The sequence below is a fragment of the Pongo pygmaeus genome, chromosome 19 (assembly GCF_028885625.2).
Source record: "Pongo pygmaeus isolate AG05252 chromosome 19, NHGRI_mPonPyg2-v2.0_pri, whole genome shotgun sequence".
Taxonomy (NCBI): Eukaryota; Metazoa; Chordata; class Mammalia; order Primates; family Hominidae; genus Pongo; species Pongo pygmaeus.
The window spans coordinates 36,599,301-36,613,983 of NC_072392.2; positions in this window are offsets into that span (position 1 = coordinate 36,599,301).

The following is a 14,683-nucleotide window of genomic DNA, read 5'->3' on the forward strand; positions in this document are numbered from 1 at the left end:
GAGGAATGCAAGGAGAATAATACTCATAAGCAAACAGCATCTGTTTTCCCATAGGACTGACTGTAACTATGTGAAGAACTGCTACATATTCAACAGTGCTTGATAGGCAGTTCCCATCTAACAGGAGCTGCTTGGGTTGTGGATAGCAGTTCCAAGATGAACAAATGACATCGTGTTTGAAAGCCACTGCTCTCGTTAAAGAAAAGTGAAGCAAATGTTTTTATTTTGAGTTATTTATAGTTTAGAACAATTGGGTAAAGTATGTTTTTTGTGAGAAAATTTACTTTTCTCTAAGTTATCCAAAAGTTGAAAGCTATGAGTATTCTGATTACATGACAATATAGTTGTTTGCTTCAGTAAGTACATCTTCTATTATAAAATGGGACAAGTAGGGACACTGGTTATTTTACCCAGGCTTTGACTAGAATAACACAATTTTAGGTAAAGTTCCAAAAAACCCAACTTAATAGGAGCCTATGTGGCCAATTTCTTGTTTCTGCACTTTATGTGAATACTCAGGCTGTACTAGTCCCTTCTCATGCTGCTATAAAAATACTACCTGAGACTGGGTAATTTATAAACAATGCAGATTTAATTGACAGTTCTGCATAACTGGGGTGGCCTCAAAAACTTACAATTATGATGGAAAGGAAAGTAGGCACCTTCTTCACAAGGTGACAGGAGAGACTGTGTGTGGGGGGGGGTGTGTGTAAAAGAGAAAATGTCAAACACTTATACAATCATCAGATTTCATGGTAACTCACTATCATGAAAACAGCATGGGTGAAACAACTACCATGATACAATCACCTCCCACCAGGAGGGATTGCAATTTGAGATGAAATTTGGGTAAGGACACAGAGTCAACCATATCACAAGCCAATCATAATAAGCCTAAAACATTTTTCACGCAAATTGGTCTTACTATGACTTCTCTTTAATGAAAAAGGAGAGCAAGGGAGAGAGATACAGAGAGAGAAAGAGAGAGAGAGATTGTTTCAAGCGAAAAGGGTAATACTTGTTACTAAATGTCAGCTCTACCTTTTATTTTCTTGAGTACAAATTGAATCATAAAATCTTTCTATTTTTTTTTATTTTACTTAAGTTCCGGGACACATGTGCAGAATGTGAAGGTTTGTTAAATACATGTGCCATGGTGGTTTGCTATACCTATTGACCCATCCTCTAAGTTTCCTCCCCTCTAGCCCCCAGTCTCCGACAGGCACTGGTGTGTTTTGTTCCACTCCCTGTGTCCATATGTTCTCGTTGTTCAACTCCCACTTATGAGTGAGAACATGCAGTGTTTGGTTTTCTATTCCTGTGTTAGTTTGCTGAGGATGGTGGCTTCTGGCTTCATCCATGTCCCTGCAAAAGACATAATATCATTCCTTTTTTATGGCTGCATAGTATTCCATGATGTATATGTTCCACATTTTGTTTATCCAGTCTATCATTGGTGGGCATTTGAACTAGTTCCATGGCTTTTCTATTGTAAATAGTGCTGCAATAAACATATGTGTGCATGTGTCTTTACAGTAGAATGATTTATATTCTTTTGGGTATATATCCAGTAATGGGATTGCTGCATCAAATGGTATTTCTGGTTCTAGAACCTTGAGGAATCATCATACTGTCTTCCCCAGTGGCTGAACTAATTTACATGCCCACTAACAGTGTAAAAGCATTCCTATTTCTCCACAGCCTTGCCAGCTTCTATTGTTTCTTGATTTTTTAATAATCACCACCCTGACTAGTGTGAGATGGTATCCCATTTGTGGTTTTGATTTGCATTTCTCAAATGATCAGTGATGTTAAGGGTTTTGTATATGTTTATTGGCCATGTAAATGTCTTCTCTGATGAAGTGTTTGTTCATGTCCTTTGCCCATTTTTTGATTGGGTTGTTTGTTTTTGTCTTGTAAATTTGTTTAATTTCCTAGTAAATTCTGGATATTAGACCTTTATCAGAGGGTAGATTACAAAGTTTTTCTCCCTTTCTGTTGTTTGCCTATCCACTCTGATGATAGTTTCTTTGCTGTGCAGAAGCTCTTTAGATTAATTAGACCTCATTTTTCAATTTTGGCTTCTGTTGCAATTGCTTTTGGCACTTTTGTCATGAAGTCTTTGCTCGTGCCTATGTCCTGAATGGTATTGGCTAGGTTTTCTTCTAGGGCTTTTATGGTTTGGGGCTTGACATTTAAGTCTTTAATCCATTGTGAGTTAATTTTTGTATACAGCTTAAAAAAAGGGGTCCAGTTTCAATTTTCTGCAAATGGTTAGTGAATTTTACCAGCTCCATTTATTGAATAGAAGATTCTTTCCACATTGCTTGTTTTTGTCAGGTTTGCTGAAGATCATATGGATGTAGATGTGTCGTGTTATTTCTGAGGTCTCTGTTCTGTTTCATTGGTCTATATGTCTGCCTTGGTACGAGTACCATGCTGTTTTTGTACTGTAGCCTTGTAATATAGTTTGAAGTCAGCTAGTGTGATGCCTCCAGCTTCGTTCTTTTTGCTATTCCGAACAATTGAAAAGGAGTGACTCCTCCCTAATTTATTTTATGAAGCCAGCATCATCCTGATACCAAAAACCAGGAACACACACACAGAAACACACACACACACGCAAACTTCAGGGCAATGTCCCTGATGAACATCGATGTACAAATCCTCAATGAAATACTAGCAAACCAAATTCAGTAGCACATCAAAGCACTTATTCACCACAATCAAGTCGGCTTCATCCCTGGGATGCAAGACTGTTTCACCATACACAAATAAATAAACCTAATCCATCACATCAACAGAACCAAAGACAAAAACCACTTGATTATTGCAATAGATGCAGAAAAGGCATTTGATAAAATTCAAGACCCTTTCATGGTAAAAACTCTCAATAAACTAGGTATTGATGGAACATATCTCAAAATAATAAGAGCTATTGATGATAAACCCACAGCCAATATCATAGTGAATGGGCAAAAGATGGAAGCATTGACCTTGAAAACTGGTACAAGAAAAGGAAGACCTCTGTCACCATTTCTATTCAACATAGTATTGGAAATTCTGGCAAGGGCAATCAGGCAAGAGGAAGAAATAAAGTGTATTCAAATAGGAACAGAGAAAGTCAAATTGTCTCTGTTTGCAGATGGTATGCTGTTATATTTAGAAAAGTCCGTCAACTCAGCCCCAAAAGTCCTTAAACTGATAAGCAACTTCAGCAGTCTCATGATACAAGATCAACGTGCAAAAATCACAAGCATTCCTTTATGCTAACAATAGACGAGCAGAAAGACAAACCGTGAATGAACTCCCATTCACAATCACTAAAAATGAATAAAATACCTAGAAATACAGCTAACAAGAAATGTGAAGGACCTCTTCAAGGAGAACTACAAACCACTGTTCAAGGAAATAATAGGACATAAACAAATGGAAAAACATTCCATCCTCATGGATAGAAAAAACCATATCATAAAAATGGCCATATTGCCCAAAGTAATTTATAGATTCAATGCTATTCCCACCAAACTACCATTGACATTCTTCACAGAATTAGAAAAATCTACTTTAAATTTCACATGGAATCAAAGAAGACTGCATACAGCCAAGACAATCCTGAGAATCATGAAATTTTTCATAGTTATAATAATCTTCCAATGATTGCAAGATTATAATTTTTCTTCATATTTTCTAATGGTGACCTAATGAAATGTTTTTTTTTTCTCTTTTGAAACAAAAATACTCTTGATGGTCAAAATATTCATGTTATTTATCTCTCCTTGTTTTACTTCAAGGGAAACCAGAATCATGGCATTCTGAAGATTAAAGATGCAAATCTCCATTATTTGGCATCCCACTGGACCCGATCTGTTTTTCATTGCAAATGTCCTACTGCTAAGACTACGCAAGGACCCTTCCTCTAGGCCCAGAGACTGTTGCAGAAGAGATGGGTGCATGAGATCGTAAGGGCTGGTTTTGAGGGAGTTAGCTCAGACCCTCCAGATCAAGGAGGGTACACAGGTGCCTAAACAGCTTATAAAACAAAGGGCTTTGCTTTCTCAGCTATTATGTGGCACCTTTTTATCCACCCCAACCATAAAAAATGTTCTGCTTCCTGGAATTAAAAGAAAATAATTACTGAGATGATAAAGATACCTCATGACCAAGCCTCCTGGGTATAATCCTCCCAGTTATAAGTTTTGCAGATACATATATATATATATATATATATATATATAATTATTTTTTAGAAAAATACTCATGTTTTGCATAGTTAATTGCCATAAGTCTGTAATTAAAATCAAGATTATAGTAGCTCAATGCATAGAAATTATTGAAAAGTCAGTTTTGGTAAACTCGCTGTTGACTTTTTGTTTTTGGCTCTTTAAATAAATCTTTTAAGGGGTAATTAATGCCTGTCCGAGTCCATTCCTATCTGGCCTAGAACACTTACTTGTCTATAAGTCTTTTGCTTTTAAATCCCTCCACCACAGGGAGTTCCACTGAAGGACAGTATGGACACAGGGCAGGCAGCCATGCCACAGAAGCAATGCTAGGGGAAAAAAAATCAGTATCCATTGATGTTGACTCTGGCAAATATTGGCCATAAGGGGAAGAGTGTAAACCAAAAATAAAATTCTAAGCCCCTCAACCATCTTAATGTACCCCTCCTCTCAGCCAAGGGGATTCTGGAGGGAAGCTGAAAATCTAGCTCAGGCCATGATGGAAGAGAGCATTGGACACGCCTCATTATATTTCTCCAGCATTAACATCAACACAGACCTTAAGACATCAACATCAGACCTAAGAGTCTGATCAGAATCATTTAACATCTATTTTCTCTGAAGCCTGCTACCTGGAGGCTTTATCTGCATGATAATATCTAGGTTTCTACAACCCCTTATCTTCACCAAGACATTCCTTTCTACTGATAATAACGCCTTCAACCAATTGACAATCACCTATGACCTGGAAGCCCCCACTTTGCACCCTCAGATCAAACTAATGTAAATCTAATACATCTATTGATTTGTTGATGAAAACAGTCAAACTCATCCAGGCACAGTGGCTCACACCTGTAATCCCAGCATTTTGGGAGGCTGATGCGGGTAGATCACCTGAGGTCAGGAGTTCGACAGCAGCCTGGCCAACATGGTGAAACCACGTCTCTACTAAAATACAAAAATTAGCCCAGCATGGTGGTGGGCACCTGTAATCTTAGCTACTCTGGAGGCTGAGGCAGGAGAATTGCTTGAACCCAGGAGGTGGAAGTTGCAGTGACCTGAGATTGTGCCATTGCACTGTAGCCTGGGTGACACAGCAAGACTCCATCTCAAAACAACAACAACAACAACAAACCAGAAAAACAGTCAAACTCTGTAAAATATTTGAAGAGATTTGTTCTGAGCCAAATATGAGTGACCATGGTCCATGACGCAGCCCTCAGAAGACCCTGAGAACATGTGTCCAAGGTGGTCAGGGTGCATCTTGGTTTTGTACATTTTAGGGAGATATGAGACTTCAAATACATTTAAAAAAAAATACATTAGTTTTGTCCAGAAAGCCAGAACCACTCAAAACAGGGGTTTCCAATTAGTTTTGTCCAGAAAGCCAGAACCACTCAAAAGAGGGATTTCCACGTTATAGGTAGATTTAAAATTTTTCTAATTGACAACTGATTGAAAGAGTTATCAGTAAAAAGGAATGTCTGGATTGTGATAAGTGGTTGTGGAGACCAAGGTTCTGTCATGCAGAGGAAGCCTTCAGGTAGCAGGCTTCCAAGATAACAGATTGTAAATAGTTCTCATGAGACTTAAGTTCTGTGTTAATGTTGATGGTGGAGAGGTAAAATGAGGCATATCTGACCTCCACTTCCAAAAATATCTGAGACAGGTCTCAGTTAATTGAGAAAGTTTGTTTTGCCTAGTTTAAGGGCATGCCCATGACACAGCTTCAGGAGGTCCTGACAACATGTGCCCAAGGTGGTCAGGATACAGCTTGCTTTTACATATTTTAGGGAGAAAATGCATCAGCCTGTAAACAAAGAATAAAATTCTAAGGTCCCTGAACCATCTGAATGGACTTTTTTCTAGGCCAGGACACAATGAAATTGAAGAACCCAAACATTCCTTTCTATTGATAATACTTTCAGCCAATTGAGCCCATTCAGACCACAGCAAGGTGCCAGGCCAGGCAAGGGCTGACCGGAGACACCTGCCAGATGAGCCACTGGCAAAAGGTGCAGCTCCCTGGTGAGGGAGAAACACCAGGGACTAGGAGAGGTCCAGAAGGCCCTGAAGGAGTTTTGATCGGGCTGGTCATCTGCACACTTAGTGTGATGAGCTCTGACATGGCCTTGCATGGATGGATCAGGCAGGACACCCCAGTTGAGGAGGATGACAGGAGTGATGGCACAAGGGAAAGGGTGGGCACCCCCAGGTGACAGCTCCTCACTACCTCCACTCTGCTGCAGCTCAGGGGCTGGCTCTTCTGCTGCAAATCAGCTCCTCTGTACCAGCCCTGGCCTCATTCCCTTGGTTCCAGCTCACCCAGCTGACCAAAGGGACTCGCCTGTACCCCTGTACCTGGGCCTACACCTGGCTCCTGGGTTGTCAGAGATGTTTGTTGGGCCAACGAGTGCACAGATGGAAACACAGACAGAAGAACAGATGGAGAGATGGTGGGTGGCCAGACAAAGGCGCGACTTGGTGAGGAATGTGCATTAGGGAATCATGGAAGAGCAGAAACTGTTTGAAGATTCCAAGTGGGGAAAGTGAGGAGGCAAAGCAGGGCTGAAGGGCCTCCCTCAGAGCCCTCTCCCACCCTGTGGTGTCCCCAACCCCTTGGTCCTCCTTGTGGGAGGCACTCACTTTTTTGCCCAGCCTCTTGTGGCTATAGCCCAGCAGGTCCCAGGTGGCACCAGCCAAGATGAAGGTGGCATTGAGTGCTGAAGGCTCCCTCGCCATGAAGGGATGATGAGTAGTGGGTGGGGCCTCAGGAGGAAGAAGGCCACCAACCCTACCTGGCCCCTAACCTGCTGCCTGGGGTAGGCAGGTACCAGAGGCATGGGGTGAGGCATGTTGCAGGTCGAGGACCAGGGCCACCTCCCTGCCTGAACCCATGGACTGGCTCAGGGGCCTGTCAGATAAATCTAGAATTGAGTTGGAGGTAGGGGCAGGGATTTGTTCCTGGGTTCAAGACCATGAAAGGAAGGGTTAAGAAGAAGGCCAGCAAGTGGGGAGGCAAATTAAAGTGGCTGGCAGGAGAGAGAAGCCAGGACAGGTGGCTGTGGCCCTGTCCCTGAATGCAGACCCAGGAAGGACCTCAGAGGCAGAATTCATGCCAAGCCAGCCTACCCAGCACATCTCTCCCTCACGGACATGAGAGAAAACCCTCCAGCTTGGCCCTCACATCTGTGAAACCCACAGTAATGGGGCTGACATCCTCTGCCCTATGCAAGAGAGGTTTCCCGAACACTGGCAGCAAGCAAGTCTGCACAGGATGGTGAATCCACACAGAAAACGCTGTTCTCATGCTCTTTGGAAGCACCAATTTACATTCTGATGGTTTTATGGGGAGATGAGACCAGTAAAAGCCAGGGGACCCTGCTCATTAAGAGAACCCTTGGTGGTCTCTGATTGGAAGCAAGGCTGCAGAGGAGGGTAAGATCAAACCCATGGCTGTAGGTGATGGCTCAGGCCCTGGATTCTTCAGGAAGGACCCCCATGAATGCACCTTGAAAGGTCAGCTCCATGGGTCTCAGCTGGCTGGGCCCATTTGGGAGTTCTGTCTTTGGGGAAGGATGCTGTCCTAGGCTCTGTTCCACACTGGCCCTAAGCTCAGGCAAGGATTCAAATCACAGTCAGCTTCATGCCCAAGGAGGGCATGGCACCGCCTCCTCAAGGGCCACGGCGGGAGGGTGGAGGCCTTAATTCCATCCTGCAGGATCCCAGGTCAGGGACAAGACCCGGGGATGCTGCTTCTGGGTCTGAGCCCCAGGTATGGGTCAAGAGGGCTCCAACTTCAAGGATGAGGTTATTTGTGGTAGAAGAAACTGTAGGTCTCCTAGGACATTCCCTCCTTGTAAGCAGGAAGCTGCCCCTTTGCTTCCAAGACAAAAAGGTATGAGGCTGATTGTCCAGCACGGACCCATCCTAGGGCTGGAAAGGCTGGGAGGGCAGGTGGGCACATCCCCAATTTGAAGGAGCCAGGTATACTCCAGGGCACTGGATGAAAATGCTAGCGTGGGCCTGTGATTAGGCCTGAGAGGAGGTTTGGCAGCCATCAGTGGAGCTGGCAATCAGAGGATGCCTCCCTTTGGATTCTGGCCTTCAGCCTTTTCAGACCACGATGGTTGGGTCCACCAGGAGAATGATCTCGGCTCTCATCCAGGCCTCTGTGTAGCACTGCTCCGAAAGGCAGCATTGCCCATGACACAGAAACACCTGCGCTGTGGGGGCCCATCACAGAATGTTCTTGGCCAAAGTGAGAACCAGCTGAAGGGCCTGGGCAAAATCCTAGTTGCACTCACCTTTTCGCTCAGGCTCAGCAGCAGGCAACCCGAAGAGCAGAAGTCTCCCTCCATCTTGGGAGGTCGTGGTCCCCTGAATCTTCCTGGAGTACATGGTCCACGTCCGCAAGGGCTCATCCAAACACCTGCAGCTTGGGCAGGCAACCAGCAGATGAAGGTGACAGGCCCTGCTGCCACCAGCCAGGATGGCCAACCATCAGTAGCCAAGTGCCCTGCCCAGGATGCCCTGCATCCAGGAGGGTGCTGGCTTCCTGGGCAGTGGCCTTCACAGAGGACACAGAAGGAGGGAGGGAACACAGGGTCAGCCCAGAAAGGCCATCGTTCCCTCACTTGCAGAGCTCCTCTCTATAGCCAGCCTCTGCTGGCTCCCTGGGGAGTGTGAACTCCTGGGCTGCAGAGGGGCTGCCCACTTCTTCCAGAGGGCCTGGCCATGGATGAGGGCCCCGGGTAGAAGACACACTCCCTGCAATGCCCACTCCCCTGGAAGCTGTAAAGCCCAGCTTATACCCTTGGAGGGTAAGTGGCCAACTCAGAGCCTGGCATCCTTGTCCACTGCTACTCTGCCTGACCCCAGATCAGGCACCTGGATTTACTTCCTCATGCTTCTCCCCCAGCTGCCCCACTGCTCCACCCACTTGATCCAGCTTCCCTTGCCTGGGTGACTGCCATGACCTCCTTCCTCTGCTCCTCAGCAAAGGACTCTCTCCAACAGGCCCTATGATAAAGCCAGGCAGCGAGCTCACCTCATCTACATTCCACAGGCTGCCCCAACCTTTAGGACAGTGGCAAACATGGCCTCTGTCCATCCCGGTCTCTGAGCACCCCTTCTTACCCCAAGGTCAGTTGCTAACCAATGAGCGGCTGGAGGGCCTCCTTCTCCCACTCCCACTGCACTGTGTCCAGAGTGGCCAGCACCAGCCCCAGGTGTCAGGGGTCAGTGCATTTGCCTCGGTGGGAATGGCAGAGTGGGTGCTTCCTGAAGGGCTGTGCTGGAATCGGCCCGTAGCCTCCGTGTGTCCCATGGGGCAGGGCCAAAGGAGGCAGTCAGCAAGCGCCATCCACCCCAGCCTGTCTCTCCCTGGGGACTGCTGGACTGAGGGTCCAGGTGGCCCAGCTCTGAGGCCTGTTGCTGGCCAGGCCTGCCCACCTCCCCTCTGTCTCCCAGGCACTTCCCTTTTCAGAGTCACGTTTGAAGCTGACTCTTTGCATCAGGGTTCAGGCAGCTGCCCAAACACCTTATCTCCTCATCTCTGACCATTTCTTCAGAGTCGACTATGAGCAGAAATCACCCAGACACCCCACAGGTAAGTCCACTTGCCTCACGTGGCTCTTCCTCTTCTCAAGAACCTACAAAGGCTCCCAGTGCCTGAGGAACAACATCTCTTGGAGACCCTGCCTTTCTTGCTGACCCTCTCACCCTCTTCTCCAGGCAGCCAGGTGATCCTCAACACTCCTCCCCTCAAAGGAAAGCAGAGTGCACCCTAGGATTGAGCAGGGGCGCTGCTGCAGGGAGCAAACCCCACACCACTGAGGCCTGCTGTCCCTGCTGAGAGGGGGGGCAGTCCCAGGGCCCCACCCAGGTCCAGGGTCCTGGCACTATTCTGCTGGGCTCCCACGGGGAACAGTGATGGTCTCTTCCCACCAGCCTGTGAGTGACAGGAAGGCAGGACTGGGGCGTGAACCCCAGTCCCCCACCTTGCTGTGTGACCCTGTGTGAGCTTAACCTCTCTGTGCCAAGCTGACCCCTGATGCAAAGATAACCACCCAGGGTGGTCACGAAGTCTCGACCAGCACAGGCCTGGCACATCTCAGCCAGGTCCGTGGCAGCAGGAGGGCACCACCTCGGACATCTATCAGACCCGCAGGGAAGGGCTGTCCCTCTGACCTCAGGACGACCCTCCTGTTGCTCGCGGGGAGGAGCCGCCGGCAGCACAGTCACACTGCCACCCAGAGGGGCAGCCTGTGGTCAGGGCGCAAAGCAGAAATGTGGGCACAATAACTTCCGTTTATCTTACAGGTCAGCCGGTGTGGCATGGTGACTGCTATGTTTCCAGTGTGGTTTCCTGTCACTTTCAAAACGGCTCCAGACAGTGCTGCCCAGCCCCCGCCTCTGAGCTTGGAGACCCCATCTGGCTGCCTCCTGTAGACTAAGAAACCACTGCTTCAGCTGGCTACGCACCTGCCAGGTCCCTCCTCCCAGCTCTGAGACCACATCTGGGCCCTCCTCATGGCTCAAGGATCCCCAGTACCTCCTCAGAGCTCTGAGACCCAGCCGGGCCCCCTCCCCTGAGCTCCAGGTCCCCATAAACTTCTCTCAGCCCTTTCTCCTCCACATGGGCACAGCTGCTTCTTCTGCATCACGGAACTGATGCTCACACTTGTCCAGCTCAACTCCTGCATTAAATCCCTCTGATTCACCTCACGTGGTTTCTGTTTTCCTAAGTGCCCCCAAGTGATAGAACGCACTGGAGTCACTGAAGCAGAAGCAGGTGAAATCCTGCCCCAGGTCCCACCAGGGAGTGATTTTGAGTCCTTTGGACCCCAAAACCAGCTGTGCTCTTGGGCTTCCCTCCCATGCCTCTTTCTTGCCTGACTTGGGGTGGGCCTCCTACAACAAAAAGGTGCCCCAGGCTGGCCCTACCCAGCTTTAAGGGGGGCCGTTCCCTCTCTGGTGCCCGAGCCACCTGAGGCTTATACAAATAAGCTGACGGGTAGGTGGCGCTGTTGGCACTAAGCCTGCCAGAGACCATCTTCCTGGGTCTTACTCTCTTACTCGGACCTGGGTGCCTCTTACTCCCACCCCGTGCCACCCCAAACCCAACTGAAATCAACCCACTGCAGGGAGTGAAGAGCTGCCCAGGCAGTGGGCCCAGGGGTCCCATGCCTGTAGTGTTGGGGAGGGGCTGGGATTGGAGATTCTGTGGGGTGCTGTGTGCACCTGGGCGAGGCCCTGCGGTTTCAATAGCTCCACGAGACATAACAGGAAATGCTGAGGTCCTGGGCGTCCGTCTTGGCCAGGCATCACAGGTCCCAAGCAGTGGCCCATTTTTCTTCTTGAGCTTGAGCAGGAACAGGGTGGAGCGGGGGAGGGAGGGGGCTGCCTCTGAAGGTGGGGCAGGGTGCAGGGTTTTCTGCAGACAGGTGCCAACAACCTTACAGCTGCCTGTCAAGGGTTCAGGGAGGACCGACAGTGGGTGGGTCTGGGGCAGGGCTTGCAAAAGAGGTGATGAACAGGCGCAGCCCAGGAGGAAGAAGCTGGGAGCAGAGGCCACTGTGATTCCAGGCAGGTCACCATACATATCCTCATTATTAACTGTTATGTAGAATAGCATAGTGAGGGTATAGTTTATTTAGCTATTCTTTTTTTCATGGAAATTATGATTGTTTCCAGTTTTTTGCTATTACCAAGAGTGTTGACAATGAACATTCTTGTACATACCTCTTTATACATACATATGTGTATTATTTGAGAATAGAGAAGTGGGATTGCTGAGTTGAAAGATATGCATTTTTTTTTTTTTTTTTTTTTTTTGAGATGGAGTTTCGCTCTTGTTGCCCAGGCTGGGGTGCAATGGCATGACTTGGCTCACTGAAACCTCTGCCTCCCTAGTTCAACCGATGATTCTCCAGCCTCAGCCTCCCAAGTAGCTGGGATTACAGACACCCGCCACCACGCCCAGCTAATTTTTTTGTATTTTTGGTAGAGACAGGGTTTCACTATGTTGGCCAGGCTGGTCTCCAACTCCTGAACTCATGATCCACCCACCTCAGCCTCTCAAAGTGCTGGGATTACAGGCATGAGCCACCATGCCTCGACAAGTTTTAATTTTTGATGGAGTCAAATTTATTAGTCTTTTTTTTTTTTTTTTGTCTTAATGGCTCTCTGACTTGGGTTTTCTGGGTTTTTTGTGATTTATTTCTTTTTTCTTTTCTTTTTTTCTTTTTTTTTTTTTGAGATGGAGTTTGTCTCTGTTGCCCAGGCTGGAGTACAATGGCATGATCTCGGTTCATTGCAACCTCCATCTCCTGGGTTCAAGCAACTCTCCTGTCTCAGCCTCCTGAGTAGCTGGGATTAAAGGCTTGGCCACCACGCCCGGCTAATTTTTGTATTTCAGTAGAGACAGGTTTTCACCATGTTGGCCAGGCTGGTCTTAAATTCCTGACCTCAGGTGATCCTTCAGCCTCAGGCCTCCCAAAGTGCTGGGATTACAGGTGTGAGCCACCGCATCTGGCTGTGATTTATTTCTTGTTTGAAAATATCTTTCTGGACTAGGTGTGGTGGTTCACACTTGTAATCCCAGCACTTTGGGATGCCACATGAGGAAGGCCACTTGAGGCCAGGAGTTTGAGACCAAACTGGGCAATACAGGGAGATCTCATATTTGCAAAAACATTTAAAAAATTAGCTTAGCAGGGCCGGGTGCAGTTGCTCATGCCTGTAATCCCAGCACTTCGGGAGGCCGAGGCAGGCTGATCACGAAGTCAGGAGAATCAGACCATCCTAGCAAACATGGTGAAAGCCCGTCTCTACTAAAAATACAAAAAAATTAGCCGGGAGTGGTGGCGGGCTTCTGTAGTCCCAACTACTTGGGAAGCTGAGGCAGGAGAATGGCATGAACCCAGGAAGTGGAGCTTGCAGTGAGCCGAGATCCTGCCACTGCACCCCAGCCCAGACAACAGAGCGAGACTCCGCCTCAAAAAAAAAAAAAAAAAAAAATTAGCTTAGCAGCGCAACGGCTCACGCCTGTAATCCCAGCACTTTGGGAAGCTGAGGCGGGTGGATCACCTGAGGTCAGGAGTTCGAGACCAGCCTGACCAACACGGAGAAACCCTGTCTCTACTAAAAATACAAAATTAGCCTGGCGTGATAGTACATGTCTGTAATCTCAACTACTCGGGAGGCTGAGGCAGGAGAATTGCTTGAACCCGGGAGGCAGAGGGTGCAGTGAGCCAAGATTGCACCATTGTACTCCAGCCTCGGCAATAAGAGCGAAACTCCATCTCAAAAAAAAAATTAATTAATTAATTTAAAAAATAAATAAAAAATTAGCTTAGTGTGGCACATGCCTGAGTCCTAGCTATGCAGGACGCTGAGGTGGGATGATAGCTTGAGCCAAGGAATTCAAGGCTGCAGTGAGCTGTGATCAAGACACTGGACTTCAGCCTAGGAGACAGAGCAAGACCCTGTCTCAAAAAAAAAAAAAAAAAAAAAAAAAAATTCTTCCTTACCCAAGCTTGTAAACATATTTACTTGTATTTTCTTCTACTACTTTTACAGACTTTTGTTTGTTTATTGGTTTTGTTTGTTTGTTTGTTTAAGATGGAGTCTCCCTCTGTTGCCCAGTCTAGAGTGCAGTGGTGCAATCTCAGCTCACTGTAACCTCCACCTGCTGTATTCAAGCAATTCTCCTGCCTCAGCCTCCTAAGTAGGTGAGACTACAGGCACATGCCACCATGACTGGCTAATTTTTTGTATTTTTAGTAGAGACGGGGTTTCACCATGCTGGCCAGGCTGGTCTCAAACTCCTGACCTTGTGATCCATCCACCTCAACCTCCCAAAGTACTGGGATTATAGGCATGAGCCACCACACCCGGCTATGTGTTTTTTAAACATATAGTTCTTTGATCTACAAAGAAATTTCCCCAAACTTGCTAGAGAGGTTGACATTCAAATTCAGGCAATTCAGAGAACTCCTGTCAGACAGTGGAAAAGACAACCATCCCCAAAACGCATAATCACCAGATTCATCAAGATCAATGTGAAAGAAAAAATATTAAAGCAGCTGCAGAAAAGGGTTAGGTTACTTACAAAGGGAACCCCATCAGACCACAGCAGACCTTTCAGTAGAAACTCTGCCACCCAGAAGAGATTGGGAACCTATATTTAGCATTTTTAAAGAGAAAAATCCAACCAAGAATTTCACATCCTGCCAAACTAAGCTTCGAAAGTGAAGGGGAAATAAAATCCTTTTCAGATTTGCAAATGCCAAGGGAATTCATTACCACCAGACCAGCCTTGCAAGGATCCTTAAGGAACCCATTATATCAACCACACTCTCAAACCACATTGCAATAAAATAGAAATTTATACCAAGAATCTCTTTCAAAACCATATAATTACATGCAAATTAAACAACCTGCTCCTGAATGAC